Source organism: Argiope bruennichi, chromosome 10 (genome assembly GCF_947563725.1).
Source record: "Argiope bruennichi chromosome 10, qqArgBrue1.1, whole genome shotgun sequence".
Classification (NCBI taxonomy): Eukaryota; Metazoa; Arthropoda; class Arachnida; order Araneae; family Araneidae; genus Argiope; species Argiope bruennichi.
The window spans coordinates 113,440,091-113,450,941 of NC_079160.1; the positions used below are offsets into that span (position 1 = coordinate 113,440,091).

Sequence of the window (10,851 nt, forward strand, 5' to 3'; positions counted from 1 at the left end):
CGCGAAGCTATTGACAATCAAGCGTCTTGAAAATTGAAAAATCGAAGACGGGAATAGAGAGAGTGTATTACAATATTTTCTCCTAAAATGGATATAATGAAGGAAGAATTAATACCGAGTTATTTAAATTTCTGACATCGCACGAAACGGAGACATTTAATAAAATTAATTAGCAGATCGTGGTTTCGATCCACGGACCTCTGGGTTATGGGCCCAGCACACTTCCACTGCGCCACTCTGCTCGCGAAGCTATTGACAATCAAGCGTCTTGAAAATTGAAAAATCGAAGACGGGAATAGAGAGAGTGTATTACAATATTTTCTCCTAAAATGGATATAATGAAGGAAGAATTAATACCGAGTTATTTAAATTTCTGACTTCGCACGAAACGGAGACATTTAATAAAATTAATTAGCAGAGCGTGGTTTCGATCCACGGACCTCTGGGTTATGGGCCCAGCACGCTTCCACTGCGCCACTCTGCTCGCGAAGCTATTGACAATCAAGCGTCTTGAAAATTGAAAAATCGAAGACGGGAATAGAGAGAGTGTATTACAATATTTTCTCCTAAAATGGATATAATGAAGGAAGAATTAATACCGAGTTATTTAAATTTCTGACTTCGCACGAAACGGAGACATTTAATAAAATTAATTAGCAGAGCGTGGTTTCGATCCACGGACCTCTGGGTTATGGGCCCAGCACGCTTCCACTGCGCCACTCTGCTCGCGAAGCTATTGACAATCAAGCGTCTTGAAAATTGAAAAATCGAAGACGGGAATAGAGAGAGTGTATTACAATATTTTCTCCTAAAATGGATATAATGAAGGAAGAATTAATACCGAGTTATTTAAATTTCTGACATCGCACGAAACGGAGACATTTAATAATATTAATTAGCAGATCGTGGTTTCGATCCACGGACCTCTGGGTTATGGGCCCAGCACGCTTCCACTGCGCCACTCTGCTCGCGAAGCTATTGACAATCAAGCGTCTTGAAAATTGAAAAATCGAAGACGGGAATAGAGAGAGTGTATTACAATATTTTCTCCTAAAATGGATATAATGAAGGAAGAATTAATACCGAGTTATTTAAATTTCTAACATCGCACGAAACGGAGACATTTAATAAAATTAATTAGCAGAGCGTGGTTTCGATCCACGGACCTCTGGGTTATGGGCCCAGCACACTTCCACTGCGCCACTCTGCTCGCGAAGCTATTGACAATCAAGCGTCTTGAAAATTGAAAAATCGAAGACGGGAATAGAGAGAGTGTATTACAATATTTTCTCCTAAAATGGATATAATGAAGGAAGAATTAATACCGAGTTATTTAAATTTCTGACTTCGCACGAAACGGAGACATTTAATAAAATTAATTAGCAGAGCGTGGTTTCGATCCACGGACCTCTGGGTTATGGGCCCAGCACGCTTCCACTGCGCCACTCTGCTCGCGAAGCTATTGACAATCAAGCGTCTTGAAAATTGAAAAATCGAAGACGGGAATAGAGAGAGTGTATTACAATATTTTCTCCTAAAATGGATATAATGAAGGAAGAATTAATACCGAGTTATTTAAATTTCTGACTTCGCACGAAACGGAGACATTTAATAAAATTAATTAGCAGAGCGTGGTTTCGATCCACGGACCTCTGGGTTATGGGCCCAGCACGCTTCCACTGCGCCACTCTGCTCGCGAAGCTATTGACAATCAAGCGTCTTGAAAATTGAAAAATCGAAGACGGGAATAGAGAGAGTGTATTACAATATTTTCTCCTAAAATGGATATAATGAAGGAAGAATTAATACCGAGTTATTTAAATTTCTGACATCGCACGAAACGGAGACATTTAATAATATTAATTAGCAGATCGTGGTTTCGATCCACGGACCTCTGGGTTATGGGCCCAGCACGCTTCCACTGCGCCACTCTGCTCGCGAAGCTATTGACAATCAAGCGTCTTGAAAATTGAAAAATCGAAGACGGGAATAGAGAGAGTGTATTACAATATTTTCTCCTAAAATGGATATAATGAAGGAAGAATTAATACCGAGTTATTTAAATTTCTGACATCGCACGAAACGGAGACATTTAATAAAATTAATTAGCAGAGCGTGGTTTCGATCCACGGACCTCTGGGTTATGGGCCCAGCACGCTTTCACTGCGCCAGTCTGCTCGCGAAGCTATTGACAATCAAGCGTCTTGAAAATTGAAAAATCGAAGACGGGAATAGAGAGAGTGTATTACAATATTTTCTCCTAAAATGGATATAATGAAGGAAGAATTAATACCGAGTTATTTAAATTTCTGACATCGCACGAAACGGAGACATTTAATAAAATTAATTAGCAGAGCGTGGTTTCGATCCACGGACCTCTGGGTTATGGGCCCAGCACGCTTCCACTGCGCCACTCTGCTCGCGAAGCTATTGACAATCAAGCGTCTTGAAAATTGAAAAATCGAAGACGGGAATAGAGAGAGTGTATTACAATATTTTCTCCTAAATTGGTTATAATGAAGTAAGAATTAATACCGAGTTATTTAAATTTCTGACATCGCACGAAACGGAGACATTTAATAAAATTAATTAGCAGAGCGTGGTTTCGATCCACGGACCTCTGGGTTATGGGCCCAGCACGCTTCCACTGCGCCACTCTGCTCGCGAAGCGATTGACAATCAAGCGTCTTGAAAATTGAAAAATCGAAGACGGGAATAGAGAGAGTGTATTACAATATTTTCTCCTAAAATGGTTACAATGAAGTAAGAATTAATACCGAGTTATTTAAATTTCTGACTTCGCACGAAACGGAGACATTTAATAAAATTAATTAGCAGAGCGTGGTTTCGATCCACGGACCTCTGGGTTATGGGCCCAGCACGCTTCCACTGCGCCACTCTGCTCGCGAAGCGATTGACAATCAAGCGTCTTGAAAATTGAAAAATCGAAGACGGGAATAGAGAGAGTGTATTACAATATTTTCTCCTAAAATGGTTACAATGAAGTAAGAATTAATACCGAGTTATTTAAATTTCTGACTTCGCACGAAACGGAGACATTTAATAAAATTAATTAGCAGAGCGTGGTTTCGATCCACGGACCTCTGGGTTATGGGCCCAGCACGCTTCCACTGCGCCACTCTGCTCGCGAAGCGATTGACAATCAAGCGTCTTGAAAATTGAAAAATCGAAGACGGGAATAGAGAGAGTGTATTACAATATTTTCTCCTAAAATGGTTACAATGAAGTAAGAATTAATACCGAGTTATTTAAATTTCTGACATCGCACGAAACGGAGACATTTAATAAAATTAATTAGCAGATCGTGGTTTCGATCCACGGACCTCTGGGTTATGGGCCCAGCACACTTCCACTGCGCCACTCTGCTCGCGAAGCTATTGACAATCAAGCGTCTTGAAAATTGAAAAATCGAAGACGGGAATAGAGAGAGTGTATTACAATATTTTCTCCTAAAATGGATATAATGAAGGAAGAATTAATACCGAGTTATTTAAATTTCTGACTTCGCACGAAACGGAGACATTTAATAAAATTAATTAGCAGAGCGTGGTTTCGATCCACGGACCTCTGGGTTATGGGCCCAGCACGCTTCCACTGCGCCACTCTGCTCGCGAAGCTATTGACAATCAAGCGTCTTGAAAATTGAAAAATCGAAGACGGGAATAGAGAGAGTGTATTACAATATTTTCTCCTAAAATGGATATAATGAAGGAAGAATTAATACCGAGTTATTTAAATTTCTGACTTCGCACGAAACGGAGACATTTAATAAAATTAATTAGCAGAGCGTGGTTTCGATCCACGGACCTCTGGGTTATGGGCCCAGCACGCTTCCACTGCGCCACTCTGCTCGCGAAGCTATTGACAATCAAGCGTCTTGAAAATTGAAAAATCGAAGACGGGAATAGAGAGAGTGTATTACAATATTTTCTCCTAAAATGGATATAATGAAGGAAGAATTAATACCGAGTTATTTAAATTTCTGACATCGCACGAAACGGAGACATTTAATAATATTAATTAGCAGATCGTGGTTTCGATCCACGGACCTCTGGGTTATGGGCCCAGCACGCTTCCACTGCGCCACTCTGCTCGCGAAGCTATTGACAATCAAGCGTCTTGAAAATTGAAAAATCGAAGACGGGAATAGAGAGAGTGTATTACAATATTTTCTCCTAAAATGGATATAATGAAGGAAGAATTAATACCGAGTTATTTAAATTTCTGACATCGCACGAAACGGAGACATTTAATAAAATTAATTAGCAGAGCGTGGTTTCGATCCACGGACCTCTGGGTTATGGGCCCAGCACGCTTTCACTGCGCCAGTCTGCTCGCGAAGCTATTGACAATCAAGCGTCTTGAAAATTGAAAAATCGAAGACGGGAATAGAGAGAGTGTATTACAATATTTTCTCCTAAAATGGATATAATGAAGGAAGAATTAATACCGAGTTATTTAAATTTCTGACATCGCACGAAACGGAGACATTTAATAAAATTAATTAGCAGAGCGTGGTTTCGATCCACGGACCTCTGGGTTATGGGCCCAGCACGCTTCCACTGCGCCACTCTGCTCGCGAAGCTATTGACAATCAAGCGTCTTGAAAATTGAAAAATCGAAGACGGGAATAGAGAGAGTGTATTACAATATTTTCTCCTAAATTGGTTATAATGAAGTAAGAATTAATACCGAGTTATTTAAATTTCTGACATCGCACGAAACGGAGACATTTAATAAAATTAATTAGCAGAGCGTGGTTTCGATCCACGGACCTCTGGGTTATGGGCCCAGCACGCTTCCACTGCGCCACTCTGCTCGCGAAGCGATTGACAATCAAGCGTCTTGAAAATTGAAAAATCGAAGACGGGAATAGAGAGAGTGTATTACAATATTTTCTCCTAAAATGGTTACAATGAAGTAAGAATTAATACCGAGTTATTTAAATTTCTGACTTCGCACGAAACGGAGACATTTAATAAAATTAATTAGCAGAGCGTGGTTTCGATCCACGGACCTCTGGGTTATGGGCCCAGCACGCTTCCACTGCGCCACTCTGCTCGCGAAGCGATTGACAATCAAGCGTCTTGAAAATTGAAAAATCGAAGACGGGAATAGAGAGAGTGTATTACAATATTTTCTCCTAAAATGGTTACAATGAAGTAAGAATTAATACCGAGTTATTTAAATTTCTGACATCGCACGAAACGGAGACATTTAAAAAAATTAATTAGCAGAGCGTGGTTTCGATCCACTCACCTCTGGGTTATAGGCCCAGCACGCTTCCACTGCGCCACTCTGCTCGCGAAGCTATTGACAATCAAGCGTCTTGAAAATTGAGAAATCGAAGACGGGAATAGAGAGAGTGTATTACAATATTTTCTCCTAAAATGGTTACAATGAAGTAAGAATTAATACCGAGTTATTTAAATTTCTGACATCGCACGAAACGGAGACATTTAATAAAATTAATTAGCAGATCGTGGTTTCGATCCACGGACCTCTGGGTTATGGGCCCAGCACGCTTCCACTGCGCCACTCTGCTCGCGAAGCGATTGACAATCAAGCGTCTTGAAAATTGAAAAATCGAAGACGGGAATAGAGAGAGGGTATTACAATATTTTCTCCTAAATTGGTTACAATGAAGTAAGAATTAATACCGAGTTATTTAAATTTCTGACATCGCACGAAACGGGGACATTTAATAAAATTAATTAGCAGATCGTGGTTTCGATCCACGGACCTCTGGGTTATGGGCTCAGCACGCTTCCACTGCGCCACTCTGCTCGCGAAGCGATTGACAATCAAGCGTCTTGAAAATTGAAAAATCGAAGACGGGAATAGAGAGAGTGTATTACAATATTTTCTCCTAAAATGGATATAATAAAGTAATAATTAATACCGAGTTATTTAAATTTTTTACATCGCACGAAACGGAGACATTTAATAAAATTAATTAGCAGAGCGTGGTTTCGATCCACTCACCTCTGGGTTATGGGCCCAGCACGCTTCCACTGCGCCACTCTGCTCGCGAAGCGATTGACAATCAAGCGTCTTGAAAATTGAAAAATCGAAGACGGTAATAGAGAGAGTGTATTACAATATTTTCTCCTAAATTGGTTACAATGAAGTAAGAATTAATACCGAGTTATTTAAATTTCTGACATCGCACGAAACGGAGACATTTAATGAAATTAATTAGCAGATCGTGGTTTCGATCCACGGACCTCTGGGTTATGGGCCCAGCACGCTTCCACTGCGCCACTCTGCTCGCGAAGCGATTGACAATCAAGCGTCTTGAAAATTGAAAAATCGAAGACGGGAATAGAGAGAGTGTATTACAATATATTCTCCTAAAATGGTTACAATGAAGTAAGAATTAATACCGAGTTATTTAAATTTTCTACATCGCACGAAACGGAGACATTTAATAAAATTAATTAGCAGAGCGTGGTTTCGATCCACTCACCTCTGGGTTATAGGCCCAGCACGCTTCCACTGCGCCACTCTGCTCGCGAAGCTATTGACAATCAAGCGTCTTGAAAATTGAAAAATCGAAGACGGGAATAGAGAGAGTGTATTACAATATTTTCTCCTAAAATGGTTACAATGAAGTAAGAATTAATACCGAGTTATTTAAATTTCTGACATCGCACGAAACGGAGACATTTAATAAAATTAATTAGCAGATCGTGGTTTCGATCCACGGACCTCTGGGTTATGGGCCCAGCACGCTTCCACTGCGCCACTCTGCTCGCGAAGCGATTGACAATCAAGCGTCTTGAAAATTGAAAAATCGAAGACGGGAATAGAGAGAGGGTATTACAATATTTTCTCCTAAATTGGTTACAATGAAGTAAGAATTAATACCGAGTTATTTAAATTTCTGACATCGCACGAGACGGGGACATTTAATAAAATTAATTAGCAGATCGTGGTTTCGATCCACGGACCTCTGGGTTATGGGCTCAGCACGCTTCCACTGCGCCACTCTGCTCGCGAAGCGATTGACAATCAAGCGTCTTGAAAATTGAAAAATCGAAGACGGGAATAGAGAGAGTGTATTACAATATTTTCTCCTAAAATGGATATAATAAAGTAATAATTAATACCGAGTTATTTAAATTTTTTACATCGCACGAAACGGAGACATTTAATAAAATTAATTAGCAGAGCGTGGTTTCGATCCACTCACCTCTGGGTTATGGGCCCAGCACGCTTCCACTGCGCCACTCTGCTCGCGAAGCGATTGACAATCAAGCGTCTTGAAAATTGAAAAATCGAAGACGGTAATAGAGAGAGTGTATTACAATATTTTCTCCTAAATTGGTTACAATGAAGTAAGAATTAATACCGAGTTATTTAAATTTCTGACATCGCACGAAACGGAGACTTTTAATGAAATTAATTAGCAGATCGTGGTTTCGATCCACGGACCTCTTGGTTATGGGCCCAGCACGCTTCCACTGCGCCACTCTGCTCGCGAAGCGATTGACAATCAAGCGTCTTGAAAATTGAAAAATCGAAGACGGGAATAGAGAGAGTGTATTACAATATTTTCTCATAAATTGGTTACAATGAAGTAAGAATTAATACCGAGTTATTTAAATTTCTCACTTCGCACGAAACGGAGACATTTAATAAAATTAATTAGCAGATCGTGGTTTCGATCCACGGACCTCTGGGTTATGGGCCCAGCACGCTTCCACTGCGCCACTCTGCTCGCGAAGCGATTGACAATCAAGCGTCTTGAAAATTGAAAAATCGAAGACGGGAATAGAGAGAGTGTATTACAATATTTTCTCCTAAATTGGTTATAATGAAGTAAGAATTAATACCGAGTTATTTAAATTTTCTACATCGCACGAAACGGAGACATTTAATAAAATTAATTAGCAGAGCGTGGTTTCGATCCACTCACCTCTGGGTTATGGGCCCAACACGCTTCCACTGCGCCACTCTGCTCGCGAAGCGATTGACAATCAAGCGTCTTGAAAATTGAAAAATCGAAGACGGGAATAGAGAGAGTGTATTACAATATTTTCTCCTAAATATGTTACAATGAAGTAAGAATTAATACCGAGTTATTTAAATTTTCTACATCGCACGAAACGGAGACATTTAATAAAATTAATTAGCAGAGCGTGGTTTCGATCCACTCACCTCTGGGTTATGGGCCCAACACGCTTCCACTGCGCCACTCTGCTCGCGAAGCGATTGACAATCAAGCGTCTTGAAAATTGAAAAATCGAAGACGGGAATAGAGAGAGTGTATTACAATATTTTCTCCTAAATTGGTTATAATGAAGTAAGAATTAATACCGAGTTATTTATATTTTCTACATCGCACGAAACGGAGACATTTAATAAAATTAATTAGCAGAGCGTGGTTTCGATCCACTCACCTCTGGGTTATGGGCCCAACACGCTTCCACTGCGCCACTCTGCTCGCGAAGCGATTGACAATCAAGCGTCTTGAAAATTGAAAAATCGAAGACGGGAATAGAGAGAGTGTATTACAATATTTTCTCCTAAATTGGTTATAATGAAGTAAGAATTAATACCGAGTTATTTAAATTTTCTACATCGCACGAAACGGAGACATTTAATAAAATTAATTAGCAGAGCGTGGTCTCCATCCACTCACCTCTGGGTTATGGGCCCAGCACGCTTCCACTGCGCCACTCTGCTCGCGAAGCGATTGACAATCAAGCGTCTTGAAAATTGAAAAATCGAAGACGGGAATAGAGAGAGTGTATTACAATATTTTCTCCTAAATTGGTTATAATGAAGTAAGAATTAATACCGAGTTATTTAAATTTTCTACATCGCACGAAACGGAGACATTTAATAAAATTAATTAGCAGAGCGTGGTTTCGATCCACTCACCTCTGGGTTATGGGCCCAGCACGCTTCCACTGCGCCACTCTGCTCGCGAAGCGATTGACAATCAAGCGTCTTGAAAATTGAAAAATCGAAGACGGGAATAGAGAGAGTGTATTACAATATTTTCTCCTAAATATGTTACAATGAAGTAAGAATTAATACCGAGTTATTTAAATTTTCTACATCGCACGAAACGGAGACATTTAATAAAATTAATTAGCAGAGAGTGGTCTCCATCCACTCACCTCTGGGTTATGGGCCCAGCACGCTTCCACTGCGCCACTCTGCTCGCGAAGCGATTGACAATCAAGCGTCTTGAAAATTGAAAAATCGAAGACGGGAATAGAGAGAGTGTATTACAATATTTTCTCCTAAATTGGTTATAATGAAGTAAGAATTAATACCGAGTTATTTAAATTTTCTACATCGCACGAAACGGAGACATTTAATAAAATTAATTAGCAGAGCGTGGTTTCGATCCACTCACCTCTGGGTTATGGGCCCAACACGCTTCCACTGCGCCACTCTGCTCGCGAAGCGATTGACAATCAAGCGTCTTGAAAATTGAAAAATCGAAGACGGGAATAGAGAGAGTGTATTACAATATTTTCTCCTAAATATGTTACAATGAAGTAAGAATTAATACCGAGTTATTTAAATTTTCTACATCGCACGAAACGGAGACATTTAATAAAATTAATTAGCAGAGCGTGGTTTCGATCCACGGACCTCTGGGTTATGGGCCCAGCACGCTTCCACTGCGCCACTCTGCTCGCGAAGCGATTGACAATCAAGCGTCTTGAAAATTGAAAAATCGAAGACGGGAATAGAGAGAGTGTATTACAATATTTTCTCCTAAATTGGTTATAATGAAGTAAGAATTAATACCGAGTTATTTATATTTTCTACATCGCACGAAACGGAGACATTTAATAAAATTAATTAGCAGAGCGTGGTTTCGATCCACTCACCTCTGGGTTATGGGCCCAGCACGCTTCCACTGCGCCACTCGGCTCGCGAAGCGAGTGACAATCAAGCGTCTTGAAAATTGAAAAATCGAAGACGGGAATAGAGAGAGTGTATTACAATATTTTCTCTTAAAATGGATATAATGAAGGAAGAATTAATACCGAGTTATTTAAATTTCTGACATCGCACGAAACGGAGACATTTAATAAAATTAATTAGCAGATCGTGGTTTCGATCCACGGACCTCTGGGTTATGGGCCCATCACGCTTCCACTGCGCCACTCTGCTCGCGAAGCGATTGACAATCAAGCGTCTTGAAAATTGAAAAATCGAAGACGGGAATAGAGAGAGTGTATTACAATATTTTCTCCTAAAATGGATATAATGAAGTAAGAATTAATACCGAGTTATTTAAATTTTCTACATCGCACGAAACGGAGACATTTAATAAAATTAATTAGCAGAGAGTGGTTTCCATCCACTCACCTCTGGGTTATGGGCCCAGCACGCTTCCACTGCGCCACTCTGCTCGCGAAACGATTGACAATCAAGCGTCTTGAAAATTGAAAAATCGAAGATGGGAATAGAGAGAGTGTATTACAATATTTTCTCCTAAATTGGTTATAATGAAGTAAGAATTAATACCGAGTTATTTAAATTTCTGACACCGCACGAAACGGAGACATTTAATAAAATTAATTAGCAGAGCGTGGTTTCGATCCACGGACCTCTGGGTTAAGGGCCCAGCACGCTTCCACTGCGCCACTCTGCTCGCGAAGCGATTGACAATCAAGCGTCTTGAAAATTGAAAAATCGAAGACGGGAATAGAGAGAGTGTATTACAATAATTTCTCCTAAATTGGTTATAATGAAGTAAGAATTAATACCGAGTTATTTAAATTTCTGACATCGCACGAAACGGAGACATTTAATAAAATTAATTAGCAGATCGTGGTTTCGATCCACGGACATCTG

General features: G+C 40.0%; 1 non-coding gene across 1 annotated transcript; it reads right to left on the reverse strand.

Annotated features, from left to right (window-relative positions):
* Positions 1-10,576: 10,576 nt before the first annotated feature.
* On the reverse strand, positions 10,577-10,648 carry Trnak-cuu (transfer RNA lysine (anticodon CUU)). Its single transcript has one exon. It is a non-coding gene; the product is annotated as a tRNA-Lys (tRNA).
* Between the last annotated feature and the right edge of the window lie 203 nt (positions 10,649-10,851).